The sequence below is a fragment of the Corvus brachyrhynchos genome, unplaced genomic scaffold (assembly GCF_000691975.1).
Source record: "Corvus brachyrhynchos isolate BGI_N302 unplaced genomic scaffold, ASM69197v1 scaffold202, whole genome shotgun sequence".
In the NCBI taxonomy this organism is placed as follows: Eukaryota; Metazoa; Chordata; class Aves; order Passeriformes; family Corvidae; genus Corvus; species Corvus brachyrhynchos.
Window position 1 is genome coordinate 8,005,327 of NW_008238132.1, and position 13,695 is coordinate 8,019,021.

Sequence of the window (13,695 nt, forward strand, 5' to 3'; positions counted from 1 at the left end):
CCATGACTGAAAAACTCTTTATGTCTTTATGATGCCTAAAGACATACTTGAATGCATACATGTTTGTTGCTAGGCTGTGGCAGTAACGCAGCTATCAATACTAGCATTTTCTTCAGCTACCTATTTTTCTTCTTACTGCTCTTCTACTGGATCTTACTGTTCTTCCTACCAGCTGTTGGGCAGGAATGCTCACAGGCTTATTGACTCAGGTGAGTCCTGCTACATTCCATTCTTTTGTCTGACTTTTTTTATTCTTCTGCAAATCTTACTGCTTATTAGCGTTTTATTCCAGCCCAGTTGTTACCAAATTGCTGATGTTATGTAATATAATGTATCCTCCAAGCAGAGAAACAAACACACCTGCCTACATGGTTGCTGTCTGTTTTGTTCACATGCCAAAGGAATAGTCTGAAGTTTTGTGTCTTCAAGCAGTCTCTGTGCTGTGTAACAGAACCTACACAGATACGTGAAACTTATCCATGCAAAGCTATGGAGCCAAACCTTCCCATGCAAATAAGCATCAGACCTGTTTACTTAAAGTCTTATTTCACCTGTTGGCTAATGCAAAGCTGCATTAGCAATACAAAGAGCAAAAGTAAACAGTGTTAAAAAGGTGTTGTCTACAGCAGCTTGTGAATAAGAGTGCATAGTGGATTTTTTTCCTCTACTGTTTGCATCCTGTGTACTTATTTCATATTGGCACTGAAAGGCTAAATTTTTTTTCCAAAGGACTGAGAATCAAATCCATAAGATATGACTGAGAGGGACCTTACAGATCATACAGTTCAAGTGCCTCTGGGGTGTGGGCGGGGACACATTTCATTAGACCAGGTTGTTCAATATTCTTTGCAACTTGCCCTTAACACTTCCAGGGGTGGGGCACCCACAACTTCTCTGGGCAACCTGTTCCAGTGCCTCACTACCCTTACAGTAAGGAATTTTCTCATAATCTCTAGCCTAAACCTACTCTCTTTCAGTTTGAAGCCATTCCTCGTTGTCCTGACACTACATGTTCTTGTAAAAAGTCACTCTCCATCTTTTTTGTAGGCTCCCTTCCACATGCAGGTACCTAACTCACCTGGGCATCAAGAGGACCTTGTAAAAGGAAAGCTTTCTTGTGTGTTGATTTACAGGCCCACAGTTTGCATGTCTCACATTTGAGCTGCTGTACTGTAGCATGGGGAAGGGAATAATGGATTCTTCCTTTGCTTGAGTATTACTGATCATACAGAAGAGTCAGTATGGCTGAGATTCAAATCTGTGGGCGAAATCAGTCTCTGATATAACTATTCATCTCAGTGAAACTGCAGCAGGGTTGATTATAATTAGCATGACTGCTAAATGTAAAGTACCTTAATTTTTAGACTGCAGTCACATAGGCTTGTGCACTTACACTCATTTTTATTCAAATGAGACATTTGGTAGAAATTCAGTGTTACAAACACATACATGATTTCTCAGAATTTCATACAATTTGTTCAGAAACCTTGCAATATGACATTGTTCTTTTCAGCAGTTTCCTTGTACTGTGCAACATCAGATGGCACTTGCCAGCCTTTTTTATTTTCCCTCAATACTATACTTTCTAAAAATGTTTTCTGTTTCCTCCTGCAGCTAATACCTGTGGGACTTTCATCTATCCAGTAGTGAACGGGAACCTGAAGAAACCTATGCCAAGAAGTAACAGTTTCAAGTTGCAGTCCTGACGTAACAATCCTTTCTGTATTATATGTAGAACGTGCAAGGGTCCTCATTGTGATGCAAAGTCCTATCAACTAGAATTTGGAGAAAATTAATTATCTGAGATTAAATTCAAGATAACTTACAGAAACTGGTCTAGTTTAGAATGTTGTAAAATATATGAGTTATCACCAGTTTAATCTTTGTAGCCCTTTGCCTGTAAAGTCAAAGCATTTAGGATCTTTTACACCAACTGTTCCTATTTCAGGATCTGGGACATTTGAAACAGCTCTTGGCATAAAGAAGCAGAAGCTATTCTAGGTTATTTTTTTTCTGCACAGTTACCTTATAGTTTTAAAGTCTGATGTCTTGGGACCTCATAAAGCTCAGAGCAAGTGCTCTGTGAGAGAGATCATCTTCTCTGACAGCACAGCGTTCCGGTTTCCAGTCCTGAGAAGATGAGGTCTGTGATATGTCTGATGCTCTTTTTTTCTCTCTTCTTTGGGCCAGCAGGTAGGAGCTGTCTGTGTTCAACATTCAGAGTGAAGGAACAAAACATTGCTTGTCTGTCTGCTGCTTCTAAAATAGCTGTGGAAAGCTACTCTCTAGAGCTTTGGAATCTTATGCCCATTGCTGAAGAAGGTGGAGTAGTGAGAGGACAAATGCACCGTGGACAATAAGCTGTAATGTGTAACTTATTTCATGGCTGCTGTCAGTGCACTTATATGTATGTGTGTAGAGTCAGTGTGTGCACACAGAATTGTCTTTGGTTCTTCATATTATTTGATTTCTGCAGTACTCACAACTAGCAGTGAGGAGGCTATCTAATCCTTTGAAATAATGTGTATTTTTTCCTTTAAATACTGGAACTAGACCTTGCCTTCTCAAGAAGGGGAGATGATTTAACTGAAACTGAGCTGGTTTCCTGCATTGTAGTCAACATTCTGAGTTCATAATAATTAGCTTAAAGGTGCATGCATTTTGTTCAATTTTTCAGAAGACATTTATATTACTGTGGGAAAAAAATGAACATTTTCAATTTGTAATTTTAGCCTGGTGGCAAAATTCAAATTAAACATTTTAAGGTGTAGACTGTATTTTCAGCCGCTTGACCTTTGGGCTGTAATGACTTAATTCCCCCACAGCTGTTTGCTGAGGAGGCACACCTACTTGTGCAGAGACTGAGCATATGTTGGGGACACCATCAGTTTGTGGCAGTTCAAACAGTTGCTGCTTGCAAGTTAAGGTGCTGTGGTCCGTGCACATGTTCCTAGCTTACCCCTAAGTGAGATAAAGTGCCTTCAATTAAACTGCTTTAATTTAGGTTTGAGTGCTTCATTTAGCCACTGGGGCAACTTGAGAGGAACTATGCAGCTGCTGGTGGGTCAGAAGAGCCACTGTGACTTTGGTGTATCTAATCACATGCCCCAAACCTGGTGTCCCTGCTCCACCCCTGCAAGAGTCCCATCTGCTGAAGGAGGCATTAGCAGTGAAAGAAGGCATGCTTAGATCCCTCTGGGCACAGAATGGATGGCTCCAACAGTTTTGGAGGTGTTGATATTCTCACTTGCATGTGCCATAGCATATTGATGTACACAAGGTAAAGGTTAATACTATCAATGCAGAATTTTTCTTTCTTGGTGATAGCAAAGTATTTTGTTTACTTTGTATAACTTCAAAATATTTCACAGATGTCTTTTGCCTTGTTAATACCTCCTCTATAATTTTGTGTTTGTACCAACCAGGTACTGAATACTAGCACAGTGACTGGGCAGCACTTTCCCAAAATGTCAATGGGTTCTCAAATTTGAAGAATTAATCCTCCATGTCAGACTAGAGAATCAGTCAGTCCTAGCCTCCTGTGAATGAGGCATAGGCTTCAGGTTTACTGTTGTGTGGCTGAAGTTTGGCAAATCATTGCACATCTGCTGAGCTACTGTAACCACACTCTTGAAAGCACATAGCAAACACAAGGCAACATCACTTAGAAATGTCTCTTCTCCTCTGTTCTGAGCTAAAATCACCTCCTATGTGCTCAGATAGGAGCACATCATCACTTGCTGTGAGGTCACTGGAATCAATTCAGACTTAAATCAGGAGTATTAGCCCTTAATTCTTGGTGATTAAGAATGATTTAGCAGCATTTTGCAAGAACAGGGAAATTTATACCGGAGTCTTGTGGGTGGAGCTACTTTCTTGTTAAATTTCTTTTGCATTATCAACTGAGTATAATTTTCTGGTTTTATGCCTGTTCCAAGCTTCTGGGTTAAGTTCCTGTGTAATGACAAACAGCTGCTTTGTTGTATTTGAGTGATGGATGGAATTATGCCTTCTGAAAGGCAATTTCTTAAACACCTTGGGTTCTTAACAAATGAAAGATGCTCTCCACTGAATGTAAAATCCTATAGATCCGTTCAGAACTGAACCCTGAAATCCAGGAGCCCAAGGGCTGAGCTACTGAAGTGTTTGGGGTGGGAAAGAGGAATTCTAGTATTTCACCATTGGCAGCAGTTATGTTTCAGAAAAGTGAGGTATCATTAGAGAGGCAGTGGAGAGCACGTGGTGGAGCAGCTCTTTGGGAAACAGAGCCAGTGATTTCTCCCAGATCCAATCTGAGGCCCACAAATAAAAGGAAGGATTTCCACTGGTCACATCTCCCTACATACAACTGTGCATGGCCTAAGTCAGCCAGCAGTGTTAGTAATACCTATTCCATGGATTTCTGAACAGGAGCAGCCTAGCTGTGACCTTTCCTGAATGGATGCCGCAGAGCAGGGGAATGCTACACTGATGCTGCCATCACGTCAGATTGTTTCACCTTTATCCCACCTTTCCCCTATCCTATCCTATCCTATACTGTCCTACCTTTATCCTATCCTTCTTTCTAAGATTAGTTTTCTGGAAATAAACAATTCTTAAATCTGGGGCCTGAATTAAAATCCTTGTGCACCAAATGCAGGCTTAGTTGTCTATACAATAGCTGGTGAGATAAATGTTTGTGTTTGAAGACAGGTGGTTCCCACAGATGTTACACTGCTTTCAGCCTCAGTCCCAGGAAGGATGGTTGAGCAGACCCTGTTCAGCTGTGGCATATTGTTGAGCTCTTTTACATATCTCACCCTTTCACAGGCATTTTATAACCCTTTTGGGTTTCTCTAAAACACAGAATTTAGCTGCATGGGTTTTAACAGAAAAAATACACAAAACACACATCTTTTTCCTGTGCCTTGGGCCACCCTCATGCTCATCTAGAGGGGAGCCCCTCCATTTTGACCACATTAACAGAAATGCAAAATAATAATGCAAAAGCAGAAAGAGCACTTTTACACTGCATTCATCAACACACGAAAAAACAATCTACCAGGATCACTTCTGGGCTTGTTCCATTACATGTCACAAAAAAATTGTCTCTGTGCATGCTGCTGCTTTTAAAGCTGCTGCTGCTGCTGACTGAAAAGCTGTTTGCATTACATCTGTCCATTAAGTACAGATTTCCACAGGTACAGCACCAAGGTGAACAAATCAAATGTACACTCACACCATAACAAGAGAACTGCTGTAATGAACACCTTCACCTGAAATCCTCACATCCCTGCCCATGTCTTATAGTTGTGTTTTATATTTAAAATAACAAAGTACCACCATCAGTTTTTCTATGAGGTTGATCGCAATGGTTTGATAGTCATCTTTGTGTTAGTGTGGTACTGACAAATTACTGCCATACAAAAAGTGTGTCCCCTGACTGGGAAATGCTGAGCCCTGGCTGAAGCACCGATCTGACACTCAGTAGCTCAGTTCCTTGTTCTGCCAAAGACTTGCAAAGCAGCCTTGGCTCAGTTTGGATGTATTGGACATCTACGGATGTATTCATGCTGTCTGGTTAAGCCACAAAGTTAGATACAGATGCTTCCTAGTCCAAGTTCAGAAGAGACCCAAGGGCCATATTCAGGCTGCCTTTTATACATGCTTGTATTGCTATCATAGCTACTTACTGGCCAGTCTGACAGTGGCCTGAATAACTCTCTGGTGAGCATCTCAGTTACTGTCAGAGTCCATGCACTATGCAAAGTGGTCTGAATACAACCCTTTGTCTCAGCTCCCTCCTCTATAATGCAGGGACAATAACAAACCTCAGAAAGACTATGGGGAGATGTTCAGATCCCAGTGAAGAGGACAGCATGGCTACTTTTATAGGCAAAGATGTACTGTGCTATATACAACTTAAGGGGGAGCTGGTTTTAGAGGAGTTTGCCATCTGCAAGAGCTCGCTCCTGATAAAACATCCAGAGTGGAAAAAGGGATGTAAAAGTTAGCAGGAGTACACCCTGGCACCTGCAGCAGCATTTTTATGTAGACTATGCTGTATTCCAGCATAGCTATTTCCAGACAGCACTGTATTTTATAATTTCCTCTTGAAGTTGACTGCTATCACACATATATATCATACAACAAAGATGTACACAAGGGTGAATTATTGCCTGTTCTTTGTTGTACACACTTTCCCAAACATCTGCGGATTTCTTTATGTAGCATTTAGTCTTCCTCAGAAGAGAATCTTTGCCTGGAAAAACAGTATATGCAGCAGCTACAAAAGATAAGGAGAAACAGAACAGTGTGGCTAATAATGAGAACACCAACAGCAAAAATGTACAGGGTTTTGTCACAGTAATCCTGAGGCTGATGAAAAGGGGGGATGAAATTTGGCAGATACACAGAAAAAACCCAGTAGTTCCCAAGAATGAACCAGAGAAAGAGGAAAAGGCTGAGAGTTAGATGGATGTAGTACTTGTGAGCATTCTGCCTCCAGGGATACTCGTCGTCATCATCGTCATCAATCACAACAGACTTGGAAAGCAGCTGCCTCATCTTGGTTGAGTCGTACAGCAGGAGAGTCACCTGGAGGCATTGGGGGAGAAAAGGGAGTAAGTAAAGTGGCTGCAGAGAGTCCGAGCACCTTCTGGCCACGGCCAGTCTTTGGGCCAAATAAAATTTGGTGTGGGAAAATGGTGTAAGAGAAAGCTAAGGAGCCACAAATGAGGCAGGTACTGCTGGACAATAATGCATTTTTTCTTATAGTTTATTCACCAGTGGGGCCATATTCTGGAAAAAAATTGCTGATGGAAAGGCTTGAGAACAGATTGTGTAGGGAGATGGCAGCAGCTCCCACACTGGAGACTTTTAAGAACAGATTAGAGTAACTGCTAAATGACTTAAGTAGTGTAGTTCCTGCCTTGTAGTGGGTAGATTTGTCTCTTCTAACTCTATTTTTCCATGGTTATAAAGTTGAATCAGCTTATATCAAATTATGAAGCATATAGACTATGACTTACACCTTAAAGAAATTGCTTTAGATGCCTGCAGTGTACTGTTGTCAAATTTTCTTCAATTAAGTGTCATTTTCCAAGATAGCTCCATTCCTGCCTTCAGTCAAAACTAGCAGAGAAATAGGTGGAATACCATGATGCCAGGTGGTTAGGAAGGTCTGGTATACAAGCAAATGCAGAAAGACTCATCAGTGGTGCTTGGATTTCTCATTTAGTCTTGGCAATACAAAGAACACGGGTAGATTGACTGGGCTTCTCAGTCATGTTCTCTTTCACAGAGTTATATTCTGGGCTCATTTTTCTGCTTGAAGTGAAAAAGGAGACCACCCCTCATTTTACACTCTTCTTTCTCCAGAACACTGGCCAAGGAGAACCTGTTTGGGTACATGTTTTGCCTGGTTCAGATTTTAGTCCATGTGCCCCATTTTGAATAGGAAAAGCTCAGCAAGAGAATCCAGAGCTTTCTCTAACTCTTCCCTCTTAAACTGCTTGATTATATATAAATGATTAAATATTTATTCACAAAACCAACTGGTTTTCTAGCCCAGATGTTGTTACCAGTTTTTGAGAAACACAGTTTAAAGTTCCAGCACCAACATAGGCAAAAAAATGGTGTTTCCACTGATGTCTCACATGCAGCTGAGCACACAAACTGACAGGCTTGCTCAAACCACCTTCTCAAATGAACATTTATTTTACACAGACTCGTGGGACACAGGAAGGATAAACCTACCTGGCCAGTGGGTCTGAGGTTTCTGCATGGGGGTACCTGTTGCTGGACTTGAAGCCTGCTGCAGCCCATTTAGCTTTCAGCTCAGCACGCAGGCAGCTGCCTGTACTCACTCACGTTCCATCAAGCTCAGCAATGGGAATGGGGTTAAATGGCAGATGAGTATTGGGTTTGAGGCAGTCAGAGAAACCTCCCTGGGAGATTTATGAATCTCAACTGCATCTAAGTAGTTCACGGAAAGTGCATTTAATTCTTATGGATATTGCCTTGCCAAGCTGTGATTGAAGAAATTGCTGGCAGTCACTCACATTGTTATGAGCTGCTGAATAGACATTTATGGAGCAGCATGGCATGAATTCAACAGGCCTCTCTGGGTGCTCTAGAATGGTTCAGTTGCCTCGGTGAACAGTCACCACTGCTTTTTAAAAGACTGGAGATGGTAAAGAAATAGATGAGGAGACTACAGACTGCACAGATATGGGCTAGAATGACTTGCCATTAGATAATGTCCATCACAGGACAGCATCCATTCAGACTTCATCCTGCACCCATTCTCTGACCTTTTAACTTTCAGAGCTCAAGTGAGTGCACTGCTTGATGAAGTCAGTGCAGCCCAGTGAGCATAACAGAGGGCAGAGTTCAGATGGGCGAGAGACTCGAAAATGGCTACAGACCAAGGGCTGAGATGACCCGTGAGTGAAGCTAATCAAGTTCTAACTAAATGCATTGCCAAACTGCAAAATAAGCAGTCCTGCTGTCAACTGAAGTAAAATTCAAACCATTATTTGATGTCAGCATGAATATTAACTGATCCATTTGCCATTTTATTTATAGTGAGAAAAACTGACTTTAAACCAGAAATAGCTAAGAACCAGTCAACATTTTTAATGAAAGCTTCAATCCACTAGCCTCAAAATTTCCTTTCAGTTCTGTTCTAATCTTTTCTAAACTATTATTAAATGAACCTTTGATTATACAGATAAGTCCACTGGTGTGATCGAATGACTAAGCACTTGCCAGTAGAACTCACAACATGGCAAATTCCTTGTAACAAGATTAAGGACTTTCTTTTTTTCCCCATTTTCTTATTCACTGACCAAAGGTCCTCGGAGGGCATGATTCATAGGCCAGTGATGTACTGTGGTTTGCTTGGGTTACCACTGTGAAAGAGTGCAGTGGATGCAGAGACCTTTAGAGGAGTATTTTTTCCCCTTTCTTTTGGTCCTGGCAAAGAAAAGAGGCTAGAAATGTTGTGGCAAGGCTCTTCATGCTCCCTAGCAGCGAGTTAACACCATATGCAAAGGGACTGTCAGAACAGGGGGAACCTTTAGAGTTATGTAGAGTTATATCTTTATAGTGACCAGGGTTTATCACAGGTATGAGGGTGTGTCTACTTGTCAAGCTGCCAGACTCTGCCTCAGCAAAGATACAAGTGAGCACAGTCCACTAGAAGACAGGTAGTTTTGGTTAGAAAATGCTGCATCTAGATTAATAAGCCCTTCTGTTTTGCAGGGATATATTTACTCTGGAAGGAAGTGATTCTGCTGCAGTCATTTACTTCTGGCCAGGTCAGAGTGGGAGTAAATTGTACTTGTGAAGGACTATGTACAAACACAAGTAGTTTTGTAGTATTCTCAAAGCACAGAGAATAATTTTTTGTCCTCTCTGTATGAAAATAATGGAGAAAGATTTTACATGCTTGGAGGATTTCTTGTGGAAAAAAGGACCCCATTTACCACAAGCATTCATGTTAAGTAGTCATTTCCCTCAGTAGGGATGGTAGCACAGATGCTGTGATGCAGGAGAAAGTCACACCACAGTGTGTGGGACAATGCTGAGCTCATTAGCATCTCACTTGACTGATGGGTGCTTTTAGTGCTGGAACAAGCACAGTCCAATCCTGCTAGCTCTCCAGTACTGGGTGCATGTGGCTGTCTGGAGCTATCACTATGTCTTAACTAGCAAGTCAAAGTCAAGTCACACAAAATATTTTTCACCCACAGAAGGCACATTACCTTTAAGCTGCCAATCACGCCACCCACCAAGAGATATAAGGGAATCAGTGGCTGAACTGGGCAATCTTCCAAAAACTTCATTCCTGAATGGCAAAAATGAATGTTATCTCAAGTGATCAGATTTTGCAACAAGCTGTACAGTGAAAACTATAGATGCTGTAAGTGAAGTGTAGTGCTTACACCCAAGACTTGTATCTGGTGTCTGTTGAAATGGGGGCTGAATTAAAAGGGGTTTGCACCTTCCACTACAGGAGTGAGGGCCATGAACAAGCAAAAGGCAGGAGAAGGAAGAGAGAGAGCAAAGTCAAAACCAGCATTACTATTTTCTGGCATTACTGTTTGGAGCCACATATAGAGGTCATTAGCTTCAGCCACAGCTCTTTGTTAAATGAACCATTGACTGAGCTGGACAGGAAATTTTCATCAGTGGTAGAAAATTCACTGAAAATCAAAACTATGAAAAGAAGAAATTCTGGTAAGCTTCCCCAGGATTTTCCTGCTCATTAGTTCCTATGAATGTGGCATGTTCCTGAGTCAGATGCCTGGAAGCTTGGGAGCCAATACCCGTGGGAGCACCTGGAACCATTTTAGCATTCCAGGCAGCTGATAGGGAACTGTCAAAACTCAAGTTTCCAAGCTGTTTGGGTTGCTGGAGGATAAAAGCATTGGTTGTTATGGAGCTGGGGTCCTGGCAACCCTCAAATCTACTGCAAGAAAGGGAAAGCTGGATAAGTTTTAGGGAAGAGAATGTATGGCTGTGTGAGGATGTTGCTGGTAATAGAGACTGAAGCTTGTGATACAGGTCTGTGGCAGTGAAAGTCATCTGTCCAAATATAGATGTCTGCAATGCAGGCATCCATATGTGAACTAGTTTTCTAGACTCTGTATTGACTCTGTCAATAGGGAGAAATAGGCACTTGTAAAATTCATTTATCCCAAGATAGGCATTTGAAATGGGTGGGGTGAGTTGGTCCCTGAAAGTGCTTCTGTCTCTCCATGGCCACACAAGGAATCTAGACAGCCAGCTGTAGGTACCTATAAGTTGGCTGGGATGAATCCCCCGCCCAAGGCTCTTACCCAATGGCATCTTCAGAAATTTTAAACAGCTCATTACGCTATAATTTTATTGGTATTGATCCCATATTTCAGAATATGGAACTTTGACTGATCGGTTGCAGAGGGTAGAAAGGATTTTCTGTTTTCTTCTTGCTGTATAAATAGTTTTCAAGGAGATATTCTGACTTTTCTCTGAAAAATTTGGGTTACCTAGTTGCAGGATACTGAAAGGAATGTGCTGGTCTTAGTGCTAAACATCTCAGGTGGAATGTCTTGCCTCCATTTTCAAAACTACACTGAATAGGAGGAATTAGGAAAGAAGTACCAGTGGTTTTGGTTTGGTGGTTTTTTGTTGTTTTGGGGGTTTTTGGGTGGTGTTTTGTTTTTCCTTTTCTATAGCTGTAATCCTCTTCGGCTCATCAATTTGCCCACCGAGTCCACTGCTATTGCTGGTCCAGAACTTTGCTGATGGCCTGAACCTCTCCTGCACTCTTTGCATAGCATAATACAGGGGTTCTGGATTGTGGTTGCTTGCTACAGGTCTGACTTCAGTCATAGGACATGGGGCAGGGTTTTGTGATCTGCAGTTTTGTAATCCCCTGTGTGTCAGGTCTGTGGAGTTCAGCGCACTCTTTTATATGAAGTATATATTACCAACCTCTATAGAAATGAAAAAAGGTGCACTTAAACGGATTTCGACTCTCTCCTCTTTCGCTCTTATTACAAAGCTGTAAGTTGTTGTCCATTTTGCCACTATGTAATGCTGAGACCTGCTCAGACTCCCAGCTTTACAGGAGTGGGCAGCAGGGAAATTGTCACAAATTACATCATGTTCATCAGAAAACTGCTGCCAGGGCTTCCAGAGTCCTTGGCCATCTAATAGCCTGCCACAAAAGCAGCTGGCCAGGGATCACTGGGAATATATTTCAGTTTAGGAACCTAGTCAATTTCTATTTCCAATGTGTTACTGAGATTTCTATTTGAGGGAATAAAAAAAAATTAAGGAAAAAATGCCTTTCTTTTTTTCTCATGGAGCTATGATTCCCTTTCCCAGACAAATCTATTATGGAGTCCCTTCATATACATAACATGACATCAGTCAGTCTTGGGAAGGATTTGAATGACAGACAGTGGCACTCTGTAGGTTTTGGAAGAACACTGCAGACAGATACGACAGCGAAAGAGTAGGTCAAAGCGGGTGATACAGTAGTAACTTTAAAAATACACCCCAAGGTGTGAATAGAAAATACGGACCCACAGTTGACAGATGGGCACTGGTATTTGTTACAGTGAAATCAGTGAATGTGCCAATCAGTTCTCACACAGCATATGTTTGATTTATCTGGGAACACCAAAACTAGTAGGAAAGCATCAGTGCTAGCTCTTCTTTCCCATAAGCAACAGATATGTTCTCCTTCCACTGCTAGAGATGAAATATATGGACCATGAGAGATCAAAGCTCTGCTTCTACTGTAGTACTGCCTGCAAGCCAGAGCCATCTGTGGTTCAGAGTGAAAAGCAATTGAACCTGACCACAGCACAGACCAGCACAGGAGTCCAAATGAATGGACCAAAGATCTTTGCAAGATCAGACACAGCCTGCACAGTGTCCAAAGGGAAAAAGGAGGTGGGAGGCTTGGGAAAGCAGAGGTACTTGCACATTTTACCTCTTGGCTACCACAGAACAACACTCCAGCGTGATCCAGGACACAGAGTCCAGCAAGTGGAGAGAGCACTTGTGAGCAAACAGGACATGAGCATCTCTACAGGCACCATTTGGGGCAGTGCTCTGGCATGGCCCACAGCGGATTGCTACCAACCAAGTGTCCTTGTGACACGATTATCCATGAGATGAGAGGCCAGGACAAAAGAAAATCAGTACATCATTGGCCTCTTTTTAGCTGCTTTATTCTTCTCAGCTGAAAACAGCTGAAGTGCACCCCATAGGAAAGGAGGGCTGCTGTACAGCAAGGCTGATCTGGTGTTTGGTGCCCTGTCCATGACTTTTATTCTAATGGGAGGTGGAGAACACAATATGCCAGGCCATTTTCAGGTGTTCCTTGTGGATGGCTGCAGCTATCATCACTTAGCACAGACCTCAGTCAAGCCCTGACTGTGGGCCTTACACTTGGATCTAGGTGCTGCAGAGAATTTATCTCAAAGTAATTGCTTTTCGGCACCATTTTATCAGAAAGCTTATCAGCAAATCAGAGGACTGGCTGAAGGACTGAAATACAAGGAAAGATTGTGTTGAACAACTGCTAAAGCACGAGACTGGTTCCTATGTAAAGGCACGGAGAATAGGCTTCAGACAACTCTCAGGAGCATTAGAGATTTGAGGAAATATTTGGTGTAGTTATGAGTGTAAGAAGTAGTACTGGGTTAAATTTGAACAGGGGGCAATTTAGACTGTTTATTGAAAAAACCATGTCATCAGCTTTCAAATGTGATTTAGCTGCCCTTGGGGAATTCTGTATATAAAGGTACTCTGGACAACATACAAGAATGCATTGTTGAGAGTAATCCTTCACTGTCCTGGAAACCAAAAAAAAAAAAAAATTAAAATAAATCTCTATGTCTTTGGAGTGTTAAGTGAAAAAAGGGATCATCTCTACCAGTAAAAATGAAAAAGCTGCTAAACAATCTATGGCTTAAATGATGTCACAAGTCTGCAGCTTGGAAAATATGCTGAGTCCTTTTCATGTATCTTGAATTATACTGTAATTTACAGCATTATCAAATTCTAAGAGTGTATAATGTTAGCGTGTAATTATTACCAGGGCTGCCTGTTACTCATCTCTGAGTTTTAACAAGTATTATATCTCACAGTTTTCCTCTGCAGGAAGCAAGAGCCAAAATGACTGGAGGCACATCAGCAAGTTTTTTTTCT